Here is a 17,835-nt window from a genome sequence, read left to right as displayed (position 1 = left end):
TACTGGCTCCCCCAAACCCAGTCACTATGTCTTGTCTTTGAAAAAGCCACATAGCAGAATTGCTGAAAGTATAGGCTTTAGGCCAGACAGACCTCAATGCAAATGCAGCCTTCACCTCTTGGGCAAATTACTTAATCTCTTTGAGCTTCAGTTTTCTTATCTAGAAGATGAATCTGATTGCTTCTCTGATGAGTGAGTATGAGGTGGGTATGAGGACTAATGAAGTAACTCATGGAAAGCACCTGACAGAGTGGATGATAAGCACTCCCTTTAAAACTGTAATCTATTTATTTATTTATTTTGTTTTTTGAGATACAGAGTCTCACTCTGTTGCCCAGGCTGGAGTGCAATAGCATGATCTCAGCTCACTGCAACCTCTGCCTCCCAGGTTCAAGCGATTCTCCTGTCTCAGCCTCCCGAGTAGCTGGGATTACAGGTGTGCACCACCGTGCCCAGCTAATTTTTGTATTTTTAGTAGAGATGGGGTTGCACTACGTTGGCCAGGCTGGTCTCGAACTCCTGACCTCAAGTGATCTGCCTGCCTCGGCCTCCCAAAGTGCTAGGATTATAGGTGGGGGCCACCACGCCAGGCTAAAACTGTAATCTATTGAATAGACGAGCCCTGTATGTGGTTCCAACAGAGGGTCACAGGCTCAGAAAGTCATGTGTGTAGCTGAAAGAATTTTTTTAGTGGCCTCAGTGAGTCAAAAGGGTCCACACCTGGACATGATTCAAGTATGAGTCAAATGCCTATGGAGGAATTATTTGAATTCTGTCCTAATTTCTTTTTCCCTATAAATTGGCCACAATCCCAAGTTTTCTAATGTGGAACTAGACTAAACCCTTGACATGACAGAAGCAGAAGCATTCCATTTCCAATCCTAATAGGAATGGCTCAAGCCTTCCAGCCAGGTGCCTGGGGCAGGGGTGGGACAGGAGGCAGAAGATGTTGAAAAGTATTGGGTGTATTGTCCCCTAACTCATGGGTGGGAGCTTATTAAAGGAAACATATGCTTGTGAAATATACCAGGTACCTACACTCCAGGAAGAGAAGAGTCACTTTGTTCAGGGAAGCCTCTTGGCCACCTATCGCTGATGCAGGATTTTTTTTTTTTTCTTGGTGCTGCTTCACCAGACAGAGACCTCTGCAGCCTGCATTGTCCCTGCCTGGGCCCCACTTGGATCTGGGCTCACTGCAGGAGGTACCCCATGGCTCCAGCCCTCCTGCTGCTTCCCATTGCTGGGGGTGGCTCCCTACTGTTGGTGGATGGCTACAGTGTTACAGCAGCTACTTTGGCACCTGCTGTCCAGCAGGTCCCAAGTTCTTGTCCCATAGCCAAGAAGAAAGATTATTTGGACAACCAGAGAGTGAGAAGGGTGGAGAAGAGTTTTATTGAGTGACGGAACAGCTCTTAGCAGAAAGGGGACTCTAGGTGGGTAGTCTCCCCAACCCAAAGGTGCATAGTCCCCTGAAGTGTGGCTGAGTCCAGAGCTTTTATGGGCTCAGAATGTGGGTGTGCATGCTGATTGGTTTGTGAGTATGCAAAAAAGGCTAAAACAAAGTCATCACCCAAAGATGGGCACAACAGTGTAAAAAACCAATTAGGGAAGGATAGGTACTTGTAAAATAGGTGATGGGTGGGAATCAATCAGAGGAAAGTGTGCCAAATGGGAAGAGAGGTTCTTTTCTGGTCTGTGGATTTATCTGAGACTAGTAGCTTGGCTTTCAAGCTTTAAACTGTCTTTGGTTTGAAGGTCAGGTTTCACTGGGGAAATATCTGCCTAGGGATTTGTCTGCTTCCTCCTGCTATCATCACCTCCTGGAGATTCAAGAATAGGTCCAAAAGCTAGTTTTTGTAAGGCCTTTTCTGGCCCTCTTCGCTCCACAAGCCCTGTATTCCAGACACCCTGGTTACTCATTGTTTCTCAGACACCACCCAGCTTTCTCCAGCCAGGTTGTCCAGCTACCTGGAAAGCCCCTCCGTCCACCCACTCCTTCAGCACCACTCCCCTCTGCCTTTTTCATTCCACCCAATTTTCAAATCTTTCACCAAATGCTTTATCTTCCTTGAAGCCTTGCCTGAACCACATTCAGAGGTGGTTCAACTCCTTTGAACTCTCCCAGCCCCTGTTTGTCTCTTCCTCACAGCCTTGAACATATTAATTCAACAAAGACCTACTGTGTTCTATGGACCAAGCTCTATGCTAGGCTCTGGAGATGCAATGGTAAACAACAGAGTTGGGTGGGTATGTGTGTGCACATGTTGGGGTAAGAATGAGGGCAGAGATGCTAAACAAAATAGTTGCACAAAAAAGTATACATATACAAATTGTGATAAGTACAATAAAGGAACAAGGGATAAAAAAATTAGAATGTGTACTTTAAAGAAGGATCCAGTTTAGAAAGGGAGACCAGGAAAGGCATTCCAGAGGAACGAACATTTCAACTTAGGCTTAATGGATCAGTGAGTTGTCAGTTACCTAAGAGAAGAGATGAGCCAAGGGCCTTCTCTGAAAAACAGGGGATGCAAAACCCACAAGGCCAGAGGAGGATGGGGTATCTGAAGAACTGCAAGGAGGCTAGCATAGCTGAAACAGTGAAGAAGCAGAGTGGAGTAAGAGGAGGCAAGAGAGTGGCAGGAAGTCCAATAACATGGGGCCAGCAGGTCGTGGTAAGCATTTCGAATTTCTTCCCAAGTGTAAGATAAATCATTAAAGGCTTTTAAATCAGTACTATGGTCTGAATAATGGTTTTAAATAATTCTATGGCTACTATCTAAAAAGAGAAGCAAGAGTAAAAATGAGGCTACCAAGAGGAGGTCATATGATCTCCACATGAGAGATGGTTGGGAGTCGGGAGAAGAGGAGGGAACCTAGATCTAGATCTACTTTGGGAGCCTGAAATTTTATCGGATGTAGACATGAGGGAGAGGTAGGTGTTAAAGACTACTCCCAGATGAATGGCTTGGACCATTCATCTGGTGGATGAACCTGCCTCCCAGTGAGAAAAGCCATGCTGGAGGAGTAGCAAGTCTAGATGGAAATGTCCAAGGTGCAATTTAAGACATTAGATTGCAAGTAGATAATGTCAATCTACTTGCAAAGTCAAGTAGGCAGCTGGATATATTGATCTAGATCAGAGAGAAGTCACTGTGGGAGACATACATTGGAAAGCCATTAACTATAGATTTAAGTCTTGTGAATGAATGAGATAACCACAGTGTGGAAAGGAAAGAGAAGAGATGAGGTGGGCAGAGAAGAACATACAGGACAGCGCCTTGAACCTAAAGTTTTTCTTTGATTTAAATTATCTCTGCCCCTTGAGGGCAGGAACAATGTCTTTGTCAAATTTGTTTCCTTTCTGTGCTATCTCAGGGGTAGGCAGTGAATCTAAATTAAGGAATTTTACTGGGCTCCGAAGTAATATTGTAAGTGCTCATATGAACTCATTCAACAAACATCGATTGAGCAGCTACTGGGCGGCAAGTACTGTGGCAGAAAATGAGGGTAAAATATGAGTAAGACGTAGTCTCTGCTGCACTCAGCGATCTCCCAGATTAGTGAGGGGAAGGGATAAGAAAAGAGATGCCAACATCAGTGATACCTACATCTATAATAAAGAGTACTCTAGAGGTACTAGGTACATGCCTAGGGATTTCCATTTATTTTTCACATAATACTGAAATTGACTCAGTGAGGGGGTACTCATTTTATAAACAAAGCAGCTGAGACTATGAGAGTTTAAGTTATTTGCCCAAGGTCACATAGCTGGCTGACAGTGGAGCAGGAATGTAAACTTAGCCTAGCCTGGCTCCAATTCTGTGCTCTGGGCATCACCCTCGTGGCCTGTTCATAGCATGTCTTGATGCTTTTTCCCTGCCCTGCCCTTGCTGCAGAAACTCCTGACCTGCCTGCTACAAACATAGTTCCCTGGGATACCCCTACCCACAATGTGGAGAGCAGAGGCCTTGCTTGTGACAAGAGCTGATGTCCTTTAGCTTTTCCATGTCCCTTGCCTTTAGTGAGCCTAAAATCTAGGAGAAGAGATCTGACACATGTGCATAAATAGTCAAGTTATAGGAATGACAAGTCCATGACTTGGTCCACATTTCCTAGACAATGTCATCTGCCATCTCTCCTGTGCTCTGGTAGCACTTTTTGAATCCATGACAGGTTCTATACATTGCATTGTACTTATGCACACTTTTCGGTTGTGAGGGCCTCCAGAGCTGTGACTGGGGTATGATTTTATACATCCTGTATATTTCTCAAATCGAGTCTCTTCATTTCTCAGGCAGAGATTACCACCTTCATGTCTCTTGCCTTGGGTTATTGCCACAGCCTCCTAACAATTTCCTGCCTCAAATCTCTCCCTGGTTTTATCCACCCTTCACAATGTAGCCAGAGTGATCTTAAACCACAAAGCTTGAATCAATCCCTTGCTTAAAACCCTCAATGGTACAACATGCCTCTCAGAATGAAGCCAAGCTCTAAGCCTGGAACTCCAGGTCCTCCAATGATATCTTGCACATTCTATAATTTGGCAACATTCTCTGGTCCAGCAGCAAGTGCTGCTTGTAACCCTATTCCAATGCTCCTCAGCTCTGGGCACCTGCTCTTCCTCTACCTTCCGAAAATGTGCTTTCTCTCCACCTTCACAGTGCCACTTTTTACTCATTCATCACAGAGCCCCACTGCTGGACTTCTGAAGTGTGACCTGTACTCATCATTTTATGACAAGTGGCTTCTGGTGTGCCAATTTTGACCACTAGAGTGAGTTTCTAGGGGACAACCAGGGTGTCTCCTTCATCTGCATCTCTCCAGCATCTCCCACAGTGTCTGCAAAACAATAATCACTCAGTAAATACTTGTTAAATGAATGAATGAGCAAGTGAATGATTAATTGTAAAGTACTAGGATGTATTAAGCGCCAAATGAGCAGTACAGACAATAAGAGTGAGAGAAAGGAAGAAGTAGTCACTTCCAGTTGGGGTAGCCCCAGAAAGCTTCCCGGATAAGAATAAATGTATGCTAGGCCTTGCAGGATGAGATAACTTGTGCTGGCCCACTGCCGACTAACAGTTGGCGTTGAATGAGGGTGAAATGAATCTGATCTGGCTGGATGGAAAAAAGTGGGGAGGACATTTTATGGGGACAGGTGGTGGAGACAAAGGCTTTTAGGTGGAAAAACACAAGGCAAGTTCAGGGAATAATCCAGAGACCAGCCGGATTGGAGCAAAGGATTAATAGTGGGGAAGACAAACATGGAGGAAGAGGAAGTGGGGGACAAATTGTGGACAGTGCAAAGACGTGTGTGCATGGTGTGGGCTTTTGCACAGAGTGGTCAATAACTGAGAGCCACAGAGCTGCCTGCACCTGTCTTTTTCATTAAGAAGGTTTAAATTTGAACTTGCTTAAGAGAACCTCTGAACAATGCAAACAAAACACTCAAACAATGCCTTCCAGGGTCATGGGATAGGGGCAGAGTGGGAGAGGTGCAGGATCAGGTCATTATCTAATGTCTCTGTAGTGTGGAACAATAGGCCAAAATAACCCCAACCGGTTCTCATTTTTCTCTGCATCTCTAGTTTTGCCCAAATCAGAGAGCAGCTGAGTTGACCTGGGAAAAAAATCTATTTTGAGCAGGAAATGCAGTAGGGAGGAGAATGGGAAAACCTAAAATCATGCCAGGAGAGGAAATGGCCAGTGCTGGTTGGGCTGAGAAGAATGGAGCCCCTTGCCCCACTTCACTCCTGGGCTGCTCTTGGGAACAGCCTATATACAAGGTGCTAGACAGCACAGCATACGGACAGAGGGGTATGTGTCATGTTGGCCACTCCTGGCTGTTTGGAGCCAGCATTGATATTACACTGTGTCTGGAGAAGGAAAGCAGGCAATGAGGCTGGGCAACACACAGGAGAGCTCTGTCCCCTCACCAACTCCACTTGCCTCCCATATCCATCTAAAAGGAGGCAGCACGCTGCAGCGAAGAAGAAACTGGGGAGGGAGTTCAGAGTCAGGAGCTTTAGTCTCCATCTCTGCTGTTTACTTGTCTTTTGGTATTGACCAGCCATTGACACTCTCCAAGACACTGGTCTTCTTTCTCTTCTATTGCTCTAATGAAGGTGGGTTAGGGATCCTTCCAAATCTCAAGTTCTAAGACTCTCCCACCAGTTGGCTCTAATTTGGTTATCCAGCCTTAGTTTCCTATAATGGATTTCCATTCACCCTTTGCTCCAGTCACAGCAGAACATTCCCCGAACCTGCCCTGTATTTTCCTTCCTCTATTCCTTTGCTCATATGGCTTCCATCTCAAACATCTCTCTTTTTTTCTTTTTCTTTCTTTCTTTCTCTTTCTTTCTTCTTTCTTTCTTCCCTTCTTTCTCTTTTTCTTTCCTCTCTTTCTTTCTTTTCTTCCTTTCTTCTTTCTTTCTTTTCTTCTTTTCTCCTTCTTTCTTTCTCTCTTTTCTTTCCTTCCTTCCTTCCTCCTCCTCCTTCTTCCTTCCTTCCTTCCTTCCTTCCTTTCTTTCTCTCTCTCTTTCCTTTCTTTCTTTCTTTCTCTCCTTCCTTCCTTCCTTCCTTCTTTCTCTTTCTCTTTTTCTCTTTCTTTTCTTTCTTTCTCAGAGTCTCACTCTGTTGCCCAGGCTGGAGTGCTCTCTCTCTCTCTCTCTCTCTCTTTCTCTTTTTATCTTTCTTTCTTTTTTTCAGAGTCCCACTCTGTTGCCCAGGCTGGAGTGCAGTGGTGCAATCTCGGCTCACTGCAACCTCCACCTTCCGGGTTCAAGTGATTCTCATGTCTCAGCCTCCTGTGTAGCTGGGACCACAGGTGCACAACACCACACCTGGCTAATTTTTGTATATTTTGTAGAGATGGGTTTCTCCATGTTGCCCAGGCTGGTCTCAATAACTCCTGAGTTCAAGCCGTCCACCCACCTCAGCCTCCCAAAGTGCTGGGATTACAGGCATGAGCCATCACACCTGGTCCTCTCAGTTTCATTTATTGAAATCCTGCATTTCTTTCCCAAGTAACCCATTCACCTTGTTGGGAGAAAAACTTTCTTTTAAATCCACATGCATGTGGGAGCATTGATAGCTGAGCAGTGAGGAATAAAGGTTTATATACCAGCTTCATAGGGGAAAGGGGGTGGGGAGAAAGGGCTTCTGTGAGAGGATAAATGAGCTTTCAGTGGAGACAAATGGACGGTATGACAATTGGTGATAATGTGTATTTATGCAATTTCTCTCCCTTGTGCTAATGACCAGTCTCCTTGGCTGTCAGCTCTCCTGGAGAGGGGATTTATGGCAATTTCATTTTCAAGGAGCTCTGCCTTTAGTCAGATAAGGGAAGCTCAGAAAAGGCTTCTTTCTGCATCTTCTGTATTTCAAATATCTTCATTTTAAAATAGTCTTTATGCCATTTCTGTAGGATGTTAGTCCTGTCAGCCACCCACTCCTGAACACGGTCTCACTGAGTATTCTAGTGAGAAACCTCAGATAATTTCCACCAGCTCTGTATGCCTCAGTTTACTCTTCTGTAAATAGAGTAACTCTTCTGTTTCCTATTGTAGTAAAGATTGCATGAGCTAATATAAGGCAGTTAGAACAGTGCCTGCTGTTATGAGCATTGCCTGCTGTTATTATTTTCTACTCAGTCCCCACTCCCTACTAGGGATGTGTGAAGAATAAGAATAACTATGGCTGGGGATTTAGGAGTTATCTCAGAGGCAAAATACTTTGAAAGCAGACATCTTTCAGTAGACTTTAGTTTTGTTCCTTTGTTTTTTTTTGTTTTTTTTTTTTGCTTGTCACTCAATGCTCTTACACTTCCAATGGCCATAAGAATTACTGTCCAGGGTTGTAAATGCACAACAATGTCTTCTCTATTTGCAGTCTGTAAATGATGTTGAGGGATAATTTTGACCACATGTGATTTTTGTCTCTTGCATGCACTCTATTTAGAATCTAAACAGTGACTCTTCTTTGTGGGTTTGGTTTTAACTAGCAGAGCCTTTCTCCCTGAGTTATTGATGAAGCCCTGCGTGGGAAGTAGTGAAGGGTCTGCAGTAGTCAAGCTGAGTTCCTCTCAGTTTTCTTGCTCAGCTTCTATGCGAATGGTAGTCCACAGTGTCAGTGCGAAGGGTTTAGAGCTCTCAGAAATGCCCCAAATCCAAACCTTAAAAGGCTGGCTTTCTGGCTGAATTATTCACTGTTTAGAAACTGTATTTGAACAGCCTGTAAGCCATTCACTATTGTGGGGAAATGTAAATGAGGGACTCTGATCTCACACTGGGCAAATGCCTAATCAAGTGGGTGTCACCCAGGCAAGAAGGCCACAGAGATGCAAATGGACACTTTTAGACAAAGGTAAACCTATCACTGTGCCAGGATGGTGCCTTAAAGCTGGGCAGTGAGACCACAATGGAAAGAAACAACCCATGGGACCCTTGATATAGACAAAAAGGAAAAGAAGGAAGCTGAACCCCATCCTTGGAATAAGAGTGGAGGTTAAAAGCCCTACAGAGTCTATTCACCACATTCTGGGAGAGGTCAGGAAGTCTGGCCCAGTAGAAAATAAAAACCTTACATAGTTTTACTTACTGAGTCTTACAGAGTCCAGCATCTGTGCTATGTCCCTGTATTTGTAACTCTTTTTCTCTCTGCCTGTGCTTCTATTGGAAGCAGCAGTTAGACTCGTGAATCTGTCCTTATGGAGAGCCAGGAGAGATTGCGTCCTCCCTCCTCACCAGGCTCACATGGGGAAGAAAAGGGCCGTAAGGTATCCAATAAGTGGAAGCAACCGCTGAAAAGGCCAAGTCTGAGTCCCTGGGACCTGCTGTAAGTCAGCAAAGAGAGCCTAGAAAGCAAGCCAGGGCCCAAGAAAGTATGAAATTCTGTGTGAGGCCAAACAACCACTGCAATATTAAACTTAAAACACCTGCCCCATCCCATGCTACAGTTATTTTTAATACGTGCAGGATGTCTCCCTTGAGATTCTAAGCATACTGAGGGCAGGAAGCATTCTTGGTTATGTTGTCACTCCCAGGGTCTGAGTATCACAGAATTTTGCATGCAGAAGGCACACTTCAATTATTTATTACTGTGTAACAAACCACCCTGAAACAGTGGCTTTGAAACAGTTTATTGTTTCTCATGCTTCTACCTTTTGGCTGTGTTTGGCACAGTAGTTTGTCTGTTCTACATGACATCTGCTGGGTCACTGGTTAGGCTGTGTTGCTGGCCACTTTGGCTGTGCTGGAAGGGTCTCGAAGGCCTCACTCATATGTCTAGCATTTAAGCACTCCTCTACTTGGCCTTTCTTTCCATTCAGGAGTCTAACCAAAGCTTCTTTCCAGCATGAAGATTATCCAAGAGCAAAAGTAGGAGCTACGAGGCCTCTTAAAGGCTACACTCAAAACTGGCATAACCATTACCTCCATCACATTCTATTGGTCACAGTAGGTTACAAGGCCAGGCCAGATTCAAGAGAAGGGGAAATAGGCTCTGTTTCTTGATGGGAGGAGGGGCATGCTTATATTGGGAGGGGAAGAATTATGGCCACCATCTTTGGAGACTAGCAGGATGTACTTGCTCAATATTTATGGAATTTATTTTCCAATATGAGGACTAGTGGTGAATATGGCCTAATCAAGGAAGCTTACACTTTTCTTCTTTTCATGTGTCACCATTTTTGGTTTCATAAAACAACAAACTAGACCAGCACTGTTCAGAAGAAACATAATGTGAATCACAAATATGACCGACATATGTAATTTTTAATTTTCTTGTAGCTACATTCACTAAGTAAACAGAAACAGGTGAAATTAATTTTAATATTTATTTTATTCAACCCACTATATCCAACATATATCACTTCAACATGTTACCAACTGAAAATTATTAATGAGATATTTTACATTCTTTTTTATTTTTGTACTCTATTTCAAAATTTGGTGTGTTACACACTTACAGCACATCTCAATTTGCACTAGCTACATTTTAAGTGCTTAATAGCCACATGTGACAGGTGGCTATAATTTGGACAGGTGCTAGACAGTCCATTAATTTTTCTTACCTCTACAGTAAGGAAAAGTAGATGATAAAGTACAGCAGACAGGCACTATAATGCATATTTTTAGTGCTATTGTGAGCAAAAATGATAGAGAATACATGAAATGCTACTCAAGTACCTTGCATACAATAAAGGCTCATTAAATATTGGTTCCATTTCATTGTTGATAGGTATTTCATTGCCCTCTTAAGCTTGCTCAAATAAGGCTACATGTTCCTTGAGCCGGAGAGCATTTATAACCTGCTTTTACCTGATGCTGTTAACCAGGTTTCTTTCTTTTCTTTCTTTCTTTTATTTATTTATTTTTTTCTGTTTAGAGACAAGGTCTCACTCTGTTGCCCAGGCTAGAGTATTACAGTGTGATCTCGACTCACTGCAGCCTCGACTTCCTGAGCTGAAGCAGTCCTCTCACCTCAGCCTCCCAAGTAGCTGGGACCATAGGTGCATGCCACCATACATGGCTAATTTTATTTTTATTTTTTTTTTGTAGAGACAAAGTCTCACTATGTTGCCCAGGCTGGTATTGAACTCCTTGGCTCAAGTGATCCTCCTGTGTTGGCCTCCCAAAGTGCTGATATTACAGGAACGAGCCACCATGCCCAGTCCATCTTTCTTATTTCTCAAAATTTCTCGACTTTCTATTTCTCTCTGCGCATCTGCTCCACTTTCTTCTTCTGGCTGACCAGAATCCTCTCTGCATACATACTTCACTATGGCTTCCCCAGCCTCTTTTGTTATGACATGACTTTTTGATAAACTCTGACCTACTGATGACTGGCTTGGATTCTCCACATTTCCCGGTTCCCAACAGTGGTAATCTGATTGGCCTAATTAATGTCTTTTCATTCCACTTCACATCCTATAATTGATAATTAGCTGCCTTGGGTTCAACCCACCCTTGGTCTAATCAGTTGTGGTTAGGGAAGCGCCTTCTTATGGTACTCAATATGGCCACCTGGAAATGAGGGGCTGCCCATGAGGTAGTCTCCCTTAGAGGGGTGTGGCCAGACATACTGGTTGATATGGAAATGCTCTATTTCACTCTCCATCGCTAGGATTTCCCAACTGAGCTCATCAATCTGGCCCCAACAGAAAGAAGGTTTCCTCCCTTTACTTGCTACCATCCTTGACCTCTAGGATAGCTTCACCTAACTACAGGAATGCATATGATTAAAGGCTGTCAGAAGCCTGGTTGCTGAGGAAGTCTGCTTAGGCACAAGGCAGTGCTCAACCAGGGGAAGCTGCTTATAGTCATCCTCCTGTAATTCCTGAGGAACCCATTCTTGGTCCAGATACTTATCATAACAGATTGATTTAAGTGCTTACTTTGCCAACACCTTCATAAATCAGTGTTTTTCTAAGTGGAGTTTGTTATGTGACCTTGTTGCATTAGAATCAGTTTGGAATGCTCATAAAAATGTGGATTACTAATCCCAACTCCAAGACCTATGAATTAGAATCCCAGGGAATGTGTCTCAGGAATCTGCATGTTTATAGGCTCCATAGATAAGTCTAACGTACAGGAAGCCTGAGAAGTATTGCAGGAAGCCACCTGTGAACCTCATGTATTTCAGACTATTCTTCCCCATCCCCTAGACTTCGTGAGAACTCCTCTGACACTTGACTTGTGGAACCTAGAATTTTTCTAGAAGTTTCCAGGCAGTCTGAGGTCCATCCAAGTATCCTCAGAGGCAGATAGTAAGAATGAAAATTCCCACCACCATCTGTTCTGACCCAAATCCTTGGATTCAAACAGAGCACCCATACTTTGCCCCTGATTTGACATTTCCCATGGGATGGCAGCCGTTGTGCAATCAGCACAAATCCCCAGACACCACCCTACATAGAGGCTCTTCTGGCTGACTGCCTGAGTCACAGCTCAATGGGATAAGCTCAAGAAGCCCCAGGCAGGTAGAAAGCAGTGCATGTGGGGCTGTGCCCCTGCAGAATCACAATGGAGCCAGTGTTTGCATTAGAGCCAGACAATGACTGTGATTCAAGGGACTGGATGCCAAAGCTGAAGGGTACTCTGGGTAAAGGAGAGGACCTGGGCCCCTTTCTTGGCTCAGTCTCTGCCTGGAAATGATTCCACTTTTGTTTTCAATCCTTTCTGCCTGTTTTTCGTATTTCTAGGAGCATGAATAAGTGGTCATACATCGCTTCCAAGGCAATCACATCTTTTTCACATTTGACCCAAGAATTCAGACACTATACTACCCCAGCCCATCCTTGTTATATATAAGCAAGATTTGTGCATTCTCAAGATTCTGAAGAAAATGAAGTAATGTCCTTAACAATGGGTCAGAACTGACATCTAGCCTCTTGAGAAACAGCAGTCGGCATTGAGCTTTTTCATAATTTCTCACTTCAGTATATGGTGGATATCTAGCTCTAGTCACTCAAGGTATTTTATTTTCTACTCAAGGACAGAACTCACCATTCGATTTGTGGGCATTTAATGGATTAAGTGCTTCATGGAGAGTCTTTCTTCAAAGCATCCGTCTTTAACAGAGTCCAAGAATCTTCAAAGTAAGTCAAATGTATAAATACAGATCTTACAATATGGAGCCTGGTCGTTCAGTGAATAAAAAAATCTACTGTCCTCTCCCTTTCCAAACTGGAACTGGGTGAATTACATTCATGTCTCCAGCCCTGGCCTGAATATAACTCATCTAAAAAGATGCCCAAAGAGAAAAGAATTAACACAGGCTTATGAAAATAAGCTTTAATTCAAGAGAAGGAGGAAAAGGGGAGAATATTCTGGAGTAAAATGTAGATTTTTTCTCCCTCTGAAGCAGATTTTTTTGTATAAAATAAAAATGTTTTGGGAAACTATTTGCCTAGTGTTTTCACTAACTAGGAACAAGGCTTATTAAAAATACAACTAGCTAAATTAGTGTATTATTATTAGAAGTGACTTTATAGGACTTAAAATGCAGTGCACAATGGCAGCCATTTTTGGTGTAGAAAATTAACAAATATAACACTGTAGAAAAAGTATATTAATAATAGAATTTTAAAAAAATTTCTTAGAGACAGAGTCTTACTCTATTGCCTAGGTTGGAGTGCAGTGGCATGATCACAGCTCACTGTATCCTCAAACTCCTGAGCTTAAGTGATCCTTCTGCCTCAGCCTCCAGAGTGGCTGGAAATACAGGCACATACAACCACACCTGGCTATTTTTATTTATTTATATTTTTCGTAGAGGCAGGACCTTACTATGTTGCCTAGGCTGGTCTCAAACTCCAAGCCTCAAGCAATCTTCCCACCTTGGCCTCCCAGAGTACTGGGATTATAGGCATAAGCCACCATGCCCAGCCCTAATGAAAGAATAAATTAGAAAAATTATAACAGAAACATAATAAAAATATAAATAAAAGATTAGAAATAGCTAATACAGAAAAGAAAGCCCAGGATCTATCTTATTAATACTAGTGAGGAAGGGAAGCTAAACAATAATAAATGAAAATAATCTTGACCTTACAAGCAAAATCAACCTAATTGACTTTGTATTCAATGCATTTTATCCAAAATAATCAACAGCTTCAAAAGTCCTTTTCAACATAAAGAATTATCTAATCTTAAAAAAATAAAGAAGCAATTGACAAAACAAAAACAAAAAGTTGGCATTTTCTAGACCTTCCTGTCACAATAATGAATGTTAAAAGGTAATAAGAAAGGTCCACAGAGATCTATAGACATGAGGTCCTTACCTATAAAATCAGGAAAATTATTAATTTATGTGATATAAAAATGGAAAGATATTCTCAAAAATGCAAGAACTAAGAAAATGTATGTCTCATTTACTCTTCCTGATGCTTACCAGAACATCATGAAATGAGCCCAAGGTAAGATGTTAGGACAAGTAGAAGAAAAGAACTGAAAACTAATACTAAAACCAGTTATTCATACAGACAATTATTATCAATGTGTTTGTAGGGACTTGATATAAAAATAGACTGAGGCCAGTGTGCCTGTAATCCCAGCACTTTGGAAGGCTGAGGAACGTGGATCACTTGAGCCCAGGAATTCGAGACCAGCTTTGGTAACATAGTGAAACCACATCTCTACAAAACATACCAACATTAGCCAGGTGTGGTGGCACATGCCTATAGTCTCAGCTGCCCTGGAGGCTGAGACGGGAGGATCACCTGAGACCAGGAGGTCGAGGCTGCAGTGAGCCTTAATCGTGCCATTGCACTTTAGCCTGGGAAAGAGAGCAAGACCCTATCTCTAAAAATAAAATAAAAAATAAACTGAAAAGGATAATTATATTTTAATTTGTTCAGTTAAAAAATTACTAGAAATAATGATAGTTGAGGAAGCAAGAACATTTGATTCCTCATTCCATGTAAAGAGGAGAAAAATTAGCATTTATTTTTTAATAAAATGATAAGTATGCTCTTCTATTTTTCTCTTGTCAACTTGCTAATATTCTGCATTGCTGAAGAGTAGCCTGGGACTAACTTTCCTAGAACTACCTTCCCTATATGGTAGCTTCTGCCCTGGGGAGACACTCTTGAGAAGTCTGGAAGGAGAAGTCGTTTTCCTCCTGAGAACAGTGGGCAGTCTGCAGTTTCACACTGGCTTTCCAGTGAGTCCCGAGAACCATGTGCTTCAGACCTTCTGGCCCAGATATTGATGGTGGATTTGCTGACCTTAGCATACCTGATTGTCCAAAGTGTGTGCCAGCCCCTAGTTTCTATATTAAACCTTTCATTCCTGGAATACCTGGACCATCATTTTCCTGACTGAATTCTGGCTGATATATTTTAAAAGAATTAGTTTATAATTTAGTCACTACTCATAGAATTTAAAGCAGTAAGTGTAGTTTCCAAATAACTGTAGAAGATAAAAGCAAACAAAATACCATACATATAGCAAGAGACAAGATAGCAAAGAAAGAAAACGTAAGGCATAAAATAAGATGACTAAAGCAACACCAGGTGTAACAGTTTTATCAACAAATGTCAACACTTTTAAACTCCCTTTCATAACAGGCAGACTCAGTTGGAGTAAAAACAACAAAGTAATCCAATGACTGTATACTAAGGATAACTTAAAATGAAGCTGAAAGGTCGAAAATAAAAGGATGGGACAGTGATATGTCAGGCAAATATTTAAAACAAGAAAGCAAGCGGGATTTAAGGAAATAAAGATTAAATAGCATAATTACAATTTTAAAAATGTTGACACAACTAGTTAATGAATATATTCTCGTTGTAAAAAGTTCAAACGATATAGAATTAAATAGTAGTAAAGGCAAGCACTGCTAACATTTTGGTGTTTATCTTTTTAGTCTCCTATCATTTATATATCAGCAGGTGCAGAATTCATATGCAGACTTCACAGCAAATCCAGAGGGAAAAAAGCACTGTATCTTCCTCTACCTCCTTCTTAGAAACAAGGAAATTTTTTTCCAAAGCTCCAAGAAATTTCTCTTGTATTTGCCCAATTCCTTCCCTGGGAAATGTGATTACCCTGATTGCCTTAGATTAATCCTTTGGGATAAATTAATGTCAGAAGAAGGAGGGAGAATAAAACACAGTGATCAGTTAGGTATAGGGACTCATGCCTTTAATTTCAGCATTTTGGGAGGCTGAGGCAGGAGGATCACTTGAGCCCAGGAATTCAAGACCAGCCTGAACAACATAGTAAGACCCCACCTCTACCAAAATACATAACAAAAAAGTTAGCTGGGTGGGGTGACACACACCTGTTACGTGGGAGGCTGCAGGACGATCATTTGAGCCTGGGAGGTTGAGGCTGCAGTGAGCCATGACTATAACAGAGCAAGACCCTGTCTCAAACAAAACAAAACAAAAAAACAGTGATCACCACAAATACTTTGTTAAATTTTTAATATCTATTTGCCTGAAATTATTTATTTGTGTATGGTGCTAGGTAAGGATCTAACTCTATTTGTTTGATGAATATCTCATTACTTAAATACCATTTATTGACCATGCCGTTGTTATGTTATTGATTTGAAACGCCAACTTCAATATACATACACACATGCACATATACACATAGGCACACAGGGTCGGGGTCAGGGTCAGGGTCAGAGTTAGGATTAGAGTTAGGATTAGAGTTAGCCCACCCACATTCGTATTTTTTTTTGTTTGTTTTCTTGTCCAAAAAATATTTGTTATTCCAACATAACTTCTCTTGAGAAATTATTGAATCAGTTGGTCAAGGTAAAGGAATACTCCTTTGTAACTTTAAGTAGGATTCTATTAAATATCTATTATTTTAGCAGCAAATCCCCATCTTCACAATACCGAACCTCCCAATCCAGGGTTATTTGGGTCATTTTTATCTCTCTCTGAAAAATTAATCATTTTCTTCTTATTAGGCCATACACATTTTTTATTAGGTATATTGGTCTGCTTTGGCTGCCATAACAAAATACCACAGACTAGTTGGCTCACACGATAAAAATTTATTTCTCCCAGTTCTGGAGGCTGGAAAGTCCAAGATCAAGGCTCTGGTAGATTTAGTGTTTGGCAAGGGCTCACTTCCTGGGTCATAGACGGCTGTCTTCTCACTGTTCCTCAAATAGCAGAAGGGGGAAAAAGGCTCTCTGAGTCCTCTTTTAGAAGGGCACTAATCCCATCCATGAGGGTTCCACCTCTCAAAGGCCTCACCTGCAAATGCCATCACACTAAGAATTAGGTTTTGACATATGAATTTTGGGGGAACACATTTCAGCCAACAGCATTGGGTTTAGTATTGGTATTCCATTGTGTTTGAAGCTTCTGTGAGCAGAAAAATGACTGTTTGGTAAAGCAGGTTCAACAGGAGCCGTGGGGAAGAATAAAAGATAATCTCCGCTTGTACTTTCTTGAGTCTAGCTTATTCAATAAAGATTTCATTATAGATTTACTCTTCAAGATGGCTATACCAATGTACATTCCCACCAGCTGAGTCCTGTTTCACTACATCCTTGTCATCTCTTTCATTGCTAAAATCTTTGCCATAAAAATGAGTAAAAACTCACAGCTTATTTATATTTGCATTGGCAACTGGTATTTAAGTTGAGGTTCCTTTATAATAGCCTCACTATATTACATCCTTGACTTGTCTTGACTATGAAAGGTCAGCCCAAGTAACCTGGAAAATGAATGACAGGGATCTTTCTTCATCCTAAATGAGAAAAATAAATCTGGCCGGGCACCATGGCTCACGCCTGTAATCCCAGCACTTTGGGGGGCCAAGGCAGGCGGATCACGAGGTCAGGAGATTGAGACCATCCTGGCTAACATGGTGAAACCCCGTCTCTACTAAAAAAAAACAAAAAAATTAGCCAGGCTTGGTGGCTGTCGCCTATAGTCCCAGCTACTTGGGAGGCTGAGGCAGGAGAATGGCGTGAACCCGGGAGGCGGAGCTTGCAGTGAGCTGAGATCGCGCCACTGCACTCCAGCCTGGGCGACAGAGCAAGACTCCGTCTCAAAAAGAAAAAAGAAAAATAAATCCACACCCGGGACAAAGATGACACGAGAGTCTCATGATAGCCTCTGGTTGAGCTTGACCCAGTGAAGAGGCATGATACAGGAATGGGGCAATGCACACCAGGCCACCATGGCTTGGGTTCCTTCTGCAGTGACTAACTGCAATGCCTAGCAGTGGCAGCTCTTTATCATTTACATTCCAATGTCTAAGGTAGTGTTTGGAGACTGAGGCTAGCTGTAGGCCTATGGCTTTAGGACTCCACCCTTCTGCCAGAGACCCATTTTCAAATGCAAATCTGATAAACGATGTT

The sequence above is a fragment of the Nomascus leucogenys genome, chromosome 15, assembly GCF_006542625.1.
Source record: "Nomascus leucogenys isolate Asia chromosome 15, Asia_NLE_v1, whole genome shotgun sequence".
Lineage (NCBI taxonomy): Eukaryota > Metazoa > Chordata > Mammalia > Primates > Hylobatidae > Nomascus > Nomascus leucogenys.
This window is presented reverse-complemented; position numbering follows the sequence as displayed.